The 10,961-nt window shown below is 44.1% G+C and overlaps 1 pseudogene across 1 annotated transcript; it reads right to left on the bottom strand.

Moving 5' to 3' along the window:
* Nucleotides 1–8,993: 8,993 nt before the first annotated feature.
* On the bottom strand, nt 8,994–10,531 carry LOC147639742 (geranylgeranyl pyrophosphate synthase, chloroplastic pseudogene; annotated as a pseudogene). Its single transcript, XR_015261895.1, has one exon. The product of XR_015261895.1 is annotated as a geranylgeranyl pyrophosphate synthase, chloroplastic pseudogene (transcript).
* Between the last annotated feature and the right edge of the window lie 430 nt (nt 10,532–10,961).

Below are 10,961 nucleotides of genomic sequence, written 5' to 3'. Positions count from 1 at the left end.
TCTAGCAGTTGGAGAGCTAGTTGGTAGCTTGCTGGCTAGAGATCCAAGCAAGAAAGACATCACATACAATGGTAAGTCCATCCATAGATAACGCTCAACATGAGGGAGTGTTTAAGGATGTCAGAAAGCTTTCAAGTGAGAAAGTGGTATTGGTGGCAAAGTTCCCAAGTAAGGAGCAGATTCGGCAGAATGAGCCTGGGGAGAAGACACTACCTAGCTTGGAGCAATCCAAATAGAGGGCTAATTTTTGAGGATAGGGAGGAGTCAGTGAGTTTCAGACTTTTCACTCCAAATCCATTGAGAGGAGTCATCAAGGGAGGAAAGGGAGGAGTCATCAAGTGAGTTTCAGAATTTTCACTCCAAATCCATTGAGAAGAAGAATGAGATGAGTGATCCGGTTGTGGTGTCTACCGTGCTAGGTGAGCATCTAAAGGTAGAGAGGCTAGTTCCAACGCTTGCTATTACCAAGGAGGCACTAGGCGGAGACATCAAGTTTATTAGCCATGCTACTGGATTTTGGACTAGTGTGTGGAGCAAAGAGCGTGTTTGCCAGAAGATCCGTACTGTGTTGGAGCGATGGCACATTATTTGCACTCGTACTCCAAGTTAAGTAGGAGGGGATGTCACGTGCATGATCTCCCAAGTGTGACATGGACATGCTTCTACCTATTGGCCAGCTCAGAGATTGAGTATGCAGCCACCAGATTCATGTATTTGTAAGGGGTATTGTGCCAGATCAACAAGCAGCCCAATGTGGACACATAGTTATTGGGTTATTGTGTGAACACACTTAGTTGGACATTATTATTAGGGTCAGTAGAGATAGTATCCAACTCTACCAATGAGCAACCCAATGTCACACTTAGTTGGACATTATTATTAGGGTCAGTAGAGATAGTATCCAACTCTACCAATGAGCAACCCAATGTGGATGGAGCTATTGGAGTTATTATGTGAACACACTTAGTTAGACATTACTATTAGGGTTGGTAGAGTTAGTAGCAAACTCACCAACATTAGACACTTTAAATAGGAGTCTAGTTCTTAGTAAGAATCATTCATTGATCAATCAGTCATTGAGAACTCATGAGTAGTGCTACCATTGAGTATCTCTATTCAGTATTGTATATACTTCATGTTAGTAATACATGGTAGATTTGGTTATCTCTCTCTATTGTGTATCAAGCATGAAGAAGAAGCAATTTGTTGTGCATGGGTTTTAAGTCTGTGATTAGGTACTTATTATTGCAATCAATCAATCATAAACATGCTTTTGCAAGCACCCGTGTTATAATAACAGCAGCCGAAAACAAGCAAGATAGTTATGTTATTGTGTAAAGTGCTTCCATTGCTTCTTCTAGTCACATCGATAAGCCACAAAAACCAAATGTTTTAAGATGACCTTATGACAGTCTTTCCAAGAAGTAATGCCACAACATCTTGGGTGGTCTTCTTAGCATAAGAAAGAGGCCTTGAAACAAACAAGATAAAACTATACAATATTAGAAGAACCAACTCATCAAGAGAAGCAACCATTCATGAATTCAATTAATCAAAACTTTGCCATCCATCTTAATTTGCATGAGACATGTTAGAATAACTCCAAATTCAAATAGTTTCCCATCGATCAACCGGAGAATCCAATGGAGAGGAACTATGTAAAGAAGACCATTGATGATCTAAAACGTAGAAGCTTGGTGGAAGAATCGGTAACTTCAATGTTAAAAAATCCAGCACTCGTTCACAATGAAGATAACTCACAACATAGAGAGAGAGATGTGCAGAAAGAGAGAGAGAGAGAGAGAGAGAGAGAGAGAGAGAGAGAGAGAGAGAGAGAGAGAGAGAGAGAGAGAGGGAGGGAGGGAGAATTGGACACAATATTGGGTTCCGAATACCCTCTACAGGCCCCCACCACGAATGGTGTATTTGCTTTGTTAGAATGATACAAATTCTGTAAATAAAATTTGGTTCTTGACCTACACTCTTCACCTTAGCTATAGCACTCCCCTTGCTTTAACCAATTTCTAGATGGGCTATTTATACCCCTAAATCTACTAATTAGCTAGCTCTTACAGGGGTCGGCCTGCTATTTTATTCCCTAGGACCTGGTCCTAGCCAATAAGTTCCTTTTTATTAGTGCTTTTCACACTGGAGACCTACTAGCCCATCTGCGCATGCTGTTGTGTGTTGTGTGTTGTTATCCAAGATGTGCTTGGCTACTAGGCAACACCTACACCCTGTTCGATTGGCACTGGGTAGCCAATAAGGCATGGCAGCCTGGCTGGGCTAGCTTTTAGGGCCTGTAGGTTGCCTGGCCAAGCCCCTTGGGCTAGTGGGCAAGGCCTTGGGCCTTCCTGGACCTTCTTGGGTGGCTTAAAGCTTACCAAATGCCCAATTCAAGAGCTTGACACTCTTCTGGGGTAGCCCTAAGTGCTACACCCCTTCTACATGCAACCTACATGCCTTTCCTACAAATGGCTAAAATTTGGTTGCAAACCAAACACTGTCCACGTGGCATCCAAGTGCGGGATGCATGTGACATTCCCTTTTACTTAACTTGATGGAAGTTGCATAGCCTCCAAATAGTCCATCGATAAAGCCTGATAGCCTTTGAAGAAGTCTTTGTCAAGCCAAACTACTTCATGAGTCCCTTGGTCTTTAAACTTCATGAGGAATTGCTTTGTCTTCGGTTGCTTAAGCCATGCTTGAAGCGGTGCAAAAGGATCTGTTCTGAAACCATCACTTCCGCTTTGTCAACTATGGTGTCGCTTTGTCTTTCACTTCTGAAGGGATTGGACATGCATATAGTTTCAGCCCACTGACATGGAACACATTATGCATAGTCTAGCTAGAAGATAGCTTCAACTTCATTGACACTTCATTGATCTTTCTCTGGATAGGAAAAGGTCCGAAGCTCCTAAATGATATCTTTGGGAATCCTTTGCCCACTTGTTTCAGCCTTCCGAAGATAAACCCAATCTCCTTTCAAGAACTTCGCATCCCTTTGGTCTTTATTGGCCGAGTGTAGGCCTCATGTGCTTTAGCCAACCCATCTTTAACTGCTTCCAAAATCTCCTAGTAAGATTTTGTCATTTTGTTTGCTTTAGGTATTGAAAATGAGGTTTTGGTCAATAGCAACTGGAATGGTCTTCCAAACGTTGCTTCATATAAGGAGTCATGCCAATGTTGAAGAAAATGAATCATTCAAAACTTCTTGAACTAAAGGCAAATATGATTCCCACTTACCTTGTTAATCGTGGACATAAAACTTCAGCACATCGATGGCCAAGTGGTTGTAGATTTATATCTGGCCATTAGTATGTGGGTAAAATGCACTTCAGCTTAGTACCAAAATTATCAAAATGATGCCCTCTAGAAATGACTTGTAAACCTGGCATCTCGATCTAACAAGCTGGTCTTAGGAATTCCGTCAATCAAGTACCAATGACGAATGAACAAATGGGCAACATCTTTGGCGGTCACATTGGCCCTACAAAGAATAAGCATAACAATTTTGCTAAATCTATCAACAACAATTAAGCACTGAGTATTACACTAAAACAGACTAGGAGGCAAATTTGTGACAAAATCCATTAAGATGTCTTGGAAAGGTCCTTCGAGAATGGGTAAAGGCTATAGCAACCCTATCTTCTTCCCACGAGGTGCCTTCACTTTCTGACAAATGTCACAATGTTACACATGAGTGAACACATCTCGCCTCATTCTTGGCTAATAATATTGCCTTTTGAGCTTCTCTAGAGTTGAATTCATGTCCTGGTGACCACCAATGATGGCATCATCGGCATCATGGGAGAAGAGCTACCCTAAGCGACTTCATGACACAAAGTCGGCCTTTATAGAAAAGCCAACCATCTCGTATCAAAAAGTGGCATGGTCCTATGGCATCCAATGCCTGCTCCCATTGTGTAACGAATTCCTTGGAGTCCGCGTACGTGTGCTTCATGTCATCTAGTCCCGTGCCAACAAGGTTGAGTCTAGTATTCTGAATCAAAGTCATTGTTCCCTTCTTGCTCAAAGCATCGGCCACTATGTTGGCCTTTCTTGGAAGGTACTCAATCATACCACCAAATTGCGGAAGATTTAGCTCCATCAGTGCTGACGGTCACTCCACTATGCACTTGGCATTGTCTGAACCCACCATAATACCTGGTGGTCAGAGTGAACCGCAAATTCTTGGCCATAAGAAAATGCTTCCAATGTTTCAGGGCCTAAATTGCTGCTAGGAGTTCCCAATCATAGACCGAGTAATTCTTTTTTGTGAGCAGTAACTTATGAGACATGTAAGCTACTCGATGGCCATTCTATTGTAACACAACTCTAATCGCAATGTTACTCACATTGGCGATTATTTGGAATGGCTCATCCCACAAGGCAAGCCAAGGAACTTCTGACAAAGCCACCTTGAGGTTCTTGAAAGTCTCCAACGCTTGTGGAGTCATTTGGATCTGCTGCCTTTTAGTCTTGACACCCTTAAGCAGATTGGTGAGATTCGTTTTGAGAGGTCAGAGAATTTGTCCATGTGGGTGGAATGTACTCCAATGCCTTGGACAGGTGGTATGGAAACTTTCTCAGGAGATCTGAGACTCGGAGGAGGTCTATCTTGTGGTCCTCCTATAACCTCTATGGAGACGCCTATTATTTTATTTTATGTTAGGACCTTTAAGACCCTTGGAGAAGGAGTTCTAATTTCTTAACAAAAAAATATAGCATAATATATATTTGCACACATTAAAGCATAAACCTTAATAAGCCAACTTAAATAACCTTCTATTCAAATAATTCCAAAAATAAAGCACAAGTGCTTTTGAGTTTATGAGCGTGCAAGCTCTACAAAAATTTAGCAAGCATTGATATAAAGTCTTGAGCCTACCAAAAGTATAAAATACTATTTGGTATATACAAAGGTATGAGGCCCTCGCCTTACAAAAGTATTAATGTCTAAATATGAAACCATAAAAGGTATTTGCATGTCTTCCAAAATATCTCATAGTGGTCCAACACATGTTCCACTCACAATTAACACATAGTCCATCACTTAATCTTTACCTTCATCTACAATTATATTAGTCAGTGCACATAGTTGATTAAACACATTAATCTCGACCATATCATACTAGCATACACAACTGATTAAACACATTAATCCTGGTAGACATCATACCAACGCACATAGCTTGTTTAAACACATTAATCCTAGTAGATGATATAAATAAAAGGTGTATTCAAAATAAAATATCTTAAAATAAAATAATGGACGTCCCCATAGAGGTTACACCTCCGATCTAAACAGGGAGAGATAGGAAGGGAGGTTGTCCTGAAGAAAAATCTTCTGAAACTTTTCATGGAGAGCCTAGTACTTCTCGCCACCGTCTAAAGGGTATGGATATCGCACATTGTGCACCTTCCCTGATTTCTCGTTTGGCTTGCAAGTGGCTTATGAGAGGAAAGTTCAAGATTCATGGCTCACACTTAGTGGTCACTGGGGCTTTGGACACATTCCAGATAATCCGAAAAGTGTGATTGTGCCAATCAACGTCTGGCTGGAACTTGTGAAACCATTGAATTCCCAGAATTATGTTTTCTCCTACAAAGGGGCAACCATAAAGTCTCGATCAAACTCTATGTCCTAAATCACTAATTTAGCACCTTGAGCTTCAAACTTGATGCTCGTTGGCATTCATGTGCTAAATCCCCCAGCCTTCTTGACTACAGAAGTCAAGAAGTTAGTAGGAAACAGGCTTGTCGAGCGGCCTGCTCCGTGACCACATCCTCCATGCTGCCGTCAAACAAGACAACGACTCTCTGGCCACTATGTAGCCAAAGGTCTTTAGCAATTCATTGCACTCATACTCCTAGTCTTGGGCGCCCTTGTGCTTATCTTTGAGCTCCCGACTAACGATTGCACCAACCGAAGAACTGGGATCCATAGAACTAGGGATGGCTATTGGGGTCTGTGTGGGAGCTGGGCTCCACGGAAGCCGTGGAGGCTGGGGTGGTCATCTGTGGAGTGGTAGTCTTCTTTGGACAGTCCTTAGAAGTGTGTCCTTTTTTGTGACAAAAGAAACACCTACCCTCCTTGTACTGAGATGTCTCTTCGGCACTTAGTTTCCCATCGGTCTTGCTTGCCTGAGCTTTTTGGTCTGGAGTAAGCTTGGGCATGTTAGTCGAGTTCTTGGAGCTAGGGGCTCCCGTGCTCTCTCTCCTAGGGAAGACCCCGTCGGTTCTCGTCTTTTCCCCCCGCGAGGCTGGTGCCTTGGGAGTGGAAGGCTGGGAAGTCTTGGGCTTTCTGCCATTGTACTTCATTTCAGCACTCTATGTAAGCGAGAGTACATCCTCGAAGTTGGCTAGCCGAAACATACACATTTCCCACTAGATTTACATATTAATACCATAAAGGAACTGCCCTTTTTTGTCCTTATCAAATATGCCCAATTGCAAACATAAGTTTGAAACTTTATTGGCAAACAGCAGGACTGGTTGCACGTCATGCCATGCCCCCTGAACTCATCTTCGAGTCACTCAAGGTAATGGGGCGGTAGAAGCTGCCACTTAAGATCAAGGACAAACTCGCCCTAGACATAAGCTACCATACCTAATCTGGTGTGGGCATGAGCCCACTAGGTCCACCATATGGAATGGCCTCACGTTCCAAATACCAACTAGCCAAGATCACTCTGTCAGTATCAGTCTTTCTAGCTTTTCTAACTGCACCAAAATAAGCTTCAAATTGATGCAACCAGGAATACAAGGTTATGGGATCGAGTTTACCATTATACTTACTGAAGTTTATTCTCTTGGGGGAATGACTCAAGGAAGCTGCTGGTGTCACTCTAGAGAGAGAGAGAGAGGTGATGCACAACATAGAGAGAGATGCAAAAAAAGAGAGAAGGAATTGGACACAGTATTGGGTCGAAATACCCTCTGTAGGGCTCCCACCACGAATGGTATATTTGCTTTATTAGAATGATGCAAATTTTGCAAATAAAATTTGATTCTAGACCTACACTCTTCACCTTGGCTGTAGCATTCCCCTTGGCTATCCTAGCCCTTGGGCAACAACCCCTTGTGAATAATGAAAAGCTTTGACCAATTTTTGGATGGGCTATTTATACCCCTAAATCTATTGGTCGACTGGCTCTTACAAGGGTAGACCTGCTATTTTATTCCCCACAACTTGGTCCTTGCCAATAAATTCCTATTTATTAGTGGTTTTCACACTGGAGGTCGATTGGCCCATCTGCACATGCTGTTGTGTGCTATGTGCTGTTGTCGAGGCTGCACCTAGTTGATGGGCAACACCTAGACCCTGGCTGACTAGTTGTTGGGCAGCCAATAAGGCATGCGGCCTGGCTGGGCTGGCTTCTAGGGCCTATCGGCTACCTGTCCAAGCCCCTTGGGCTGGTGGGCAGCTAACAGATGGGCTGGCCTCTAGGACCCGTCAACAGCTTGCCCAGCTCATCTATGGCTAGTGGACAAGGCCTTGGACCTTCTTGGCCCTTCTTGGGTGGCTAAAGCCTACCCAATGCCCAAGTCAAGAGCTTGACACTCTTCTGGGATAGCCCTAAGGGCTGGACCCCTTATACATGCAACCTACATGCTTTACCTACATATGCATGGCATCTGGTTGCAAACCAAACACTCAAGTCACCTGACATCATTCGAGAAGGAGACTCACAATACGGACTGGCACTGCTTCACATGCAAGACAGTGCACACCTGACCTTGGACACTTAAGAGTGAAACCCTGGCTGACTCATCCCGGACTAGGCTCACATGGGACCAGTCTCCACTCCAAGTCTTCCATCTTCTGTTCAGATATGTCCATGTGGCATCCAAGTGTGGGATGCACGTGACAGATGACTCCTTTCAAAATAGAAATTTCAATAAGTACATATAAAAAAATATAAGACACGGATATCATGCACTATTAGGCGTACAATGCAATGTAAACAAATCTAAACTTGATGATCTCAATGTGACAAAGAGGCTACCAAACCCATCTATATATAGTACCAAGGTATTGTAAGTCGATCCAAGTTAGGCACCCCACAACTCGTCCAAATGGACCGAACCAACCACATCACTCTCAATTGGGACAATACTAAGCTAAACAAAGGACCGTAAGTCATGGCACAACTTCCTAGCCTATTTGAGGTCGAAAGGGCACTCGTTCAGGCCATGTAACCCGAGGACAAGGTGTCCTAGAAAGATCTCCTTCTCCTTTACCCTACAATGTGATTGCCAACTCTACATAAGTTGTCTTCTAACCATCAAGCTACCTACAATCAACCCCATTGTCTAAACTGGAGAACAATGTGGGGGCATCCGGCCATGCTCAACCCACAACAAGTACTCCTCATCATCGCTTAGTCACAATCTGCTGAGAGTGGCGCATTGATTTCCAACACCCATCCTCAATGTCCACCCGTAGGCAAACTGCCTCTTCGGCCCAATGCCAAGTTGATGAGAGTAGCACAGGTGCGGCCCAACAGGGCTAGAAGCAGCCCACCATCCGCCCGCCTTCCCAACTGGGTCTAGGGCTGCCTATCTGCTATGCAATGCACCTGTCCAGGCCATCCTGTGACCTAATGATGTGGAGGTGTGTCACAAGCATGGTGGTGGATCCCACGGCATTTACCACCAAAAGCAATCATCATTGAAATACACTGATCAACATGCACTCAACTGCTAAGTGAAGCATCATGCACACTGAGTGCCGAGGCAAAAGACAGAATTATGCTCATCGAGGGATCGAGGAATCCTGCTGTCAACAGAATACAAATACACATCATTGAAATACACTGATCAACATGCACTCAACTGCTAAGTGAAGCATCATGCACACTGAGTGCCGAGGCAAAAGACAAAATTATGCTCATCGAGGGATCGAGGAATCCTGCTGTCAACAGAATACAAATACCATATTGCAGATTCATAATTATCCCATGATTTCAAATGCTAGGATATAAATATTAGTACAAAAAACATAAGGGTATTTAGTATTTACTTGAAGTCATGGTCTGCCAGAAATACAAAAGCTGATTGCAGGAAACGAAAAACCAAGCCATTAAAAAGTTTTAGTTATTGAGAGCCCGACAAAGAGCCCTTCTACAGATCAGATAAGCTCATTGTGGTATGCCCCAGCATATGGAGTTAGTTATAAGCCCCTTATGCATAGCTGGGCAGCACCAGACGAACTGTATAAAAGTTGTGGCATAACCATACAATTCCACATTAGAATCACTTTGCCTCCACTTTTTTTGTATGGGTAATTTCACCTCTGCATTGGCGTTGTGTAATGCTAGTTTTGCCTTGAAGCAATGTAGTCGGCAAGAGCTAGCAATGGAGCTGCCTTGGTTTGATCAAATTTCAAAAGCTTCTCTCGGGCCTTGCGGTTGAGATCGGCAGCAAAAAGCCTTGCCTTTTCAAGGCCCATTAACTTGGGGTAAGTGGCCTTATTGCTGAGAAGGTCCTTGCCGGCTGTTTTCCCTAAATCCTTTGATGACTTGGTAACATCCAGGATATCATCCACAACCTGAAACAGAAGCCCTATGCACTCAGCATAGCTTCTCAGGGTTTCAATGTCATCATCCGAAGCTCCGCCCACAATGGCCCCTGATACCACTGAGCACTCCAGAAGAATGCTGGTCTTGTGCAGGTGAATGTATTTCAACACCTCCAACTCCACAGACTTGTCTCCCTCACTTTGCAAATCGACAATCTGTCCTCCCACCATACCTTTGGACCCAATGGTTCTCCCCAGCTCACTGATGACTCTCAAGACTCGATCTGCGGCCACACCCTTGGTTTCCTTCACAATGTGCTCAAATGCTAGGCTGAGAAGGGCATCCCCAGCAAGTACTGCCGTGCCCTCCCCGAACTGCTTATGATTGGTGGGCTTTCCACGCCTCAGATCATCATTATCCATGCATGGCAGATCATCATGGATGAGGGACATGGTGTGGATCATCTCCATGGCACATGCAGAGGGCATGGCGGCATCCTCCGAGCCACCAATGAGTTCACAGGCCGCGATGCAGAGGATTGGCCGTACTCTTTTACCGCCAGCGAGGAGGGAATAGCGCATGGATTCATGAATTTTCATGGGGTAGGAGAGGGCGACAGCGCGGTCGAGGGCGGCGTTGACAGTGCTAGCCTTTTCCTGCATGTAGGACGTGAAGTCGAATCGAAGTATCTGTTGTTGTGCTTCTTCTTGGACTGGGACCTCGAAGCCGTGGCTTTCGCTTACCACTTCGAGGGGCTTCGTCTTCTTCGGATAGAAGAAGAGAGCAGCAGAAAATTGAGAATTGAGACGGCCAACGGTGGGACTACGGGAAAATGACAAAAGGGGGGGCTGCTGCTGCGTATAAGGGGTAGGAGGGCCACTGGATATGGTGAAATGCAAGAGCAAGGCTGAGGTCGGAGCGTAGCTGCACAAACCTGCTGCAGACGCCATAGCTAGAGTTTGCAAGCTTCAGAGACGAGACACCTAAAATGCGCGCTGAGCTGTCGAGTTGTGGCACCTAAAATGCGTGCTGAGCTGTCGTTCGTGGATATCTTTATCAATATTATTTACCCCCAAAAAAAATATTTTGGGAATAATAATTAAAAACGTATTAAATCAAAGAAGAACCCTGACTTATTAAGGTTTTAATCTAGCAACTATATAACACATGTTCGTCTCTCTCGACGCATGTCGAGATGCATGCAGAAGGGTGAGAAAGCTGATATTCTATCGCATCTGTCCTCTCTCCGTGTTTGCGCTACTTATATTCGAACAGGTTGCGTAGGTTGCTGAGGAGGAGAATAAATTGCCACCGTTCTGCTCCGTGTCTCTATCTCTCTCTCTCTCTCGTGCATACGTCCATAGTATTGCAGATTCACGTTTTGTGATTTAGGTTCTCTCTCTTTCTTTGCTGACGGACGTTGTGCCTCCCTAT

The sequence above is a fragment of the Cibotium barometz genome, chromosome 3, assembly GCF_041138505.1.
Source record: "Cibotium barometz isolate CiBa-2024 chromosome 3, ASM4113850v1, whole genome shotgun sequence".
Classification (NCBI taxonomy): domain Eukaryota; kingdom Viridiplantae; phylum Streptophyta; class Polypodiopsida; order Cyatheales; family Cibotiaceae; genus Cibotium; species Cibotium barometz.
This window is presented reverse-complemented; position numbering and strand designations above follow the sequence as displayed.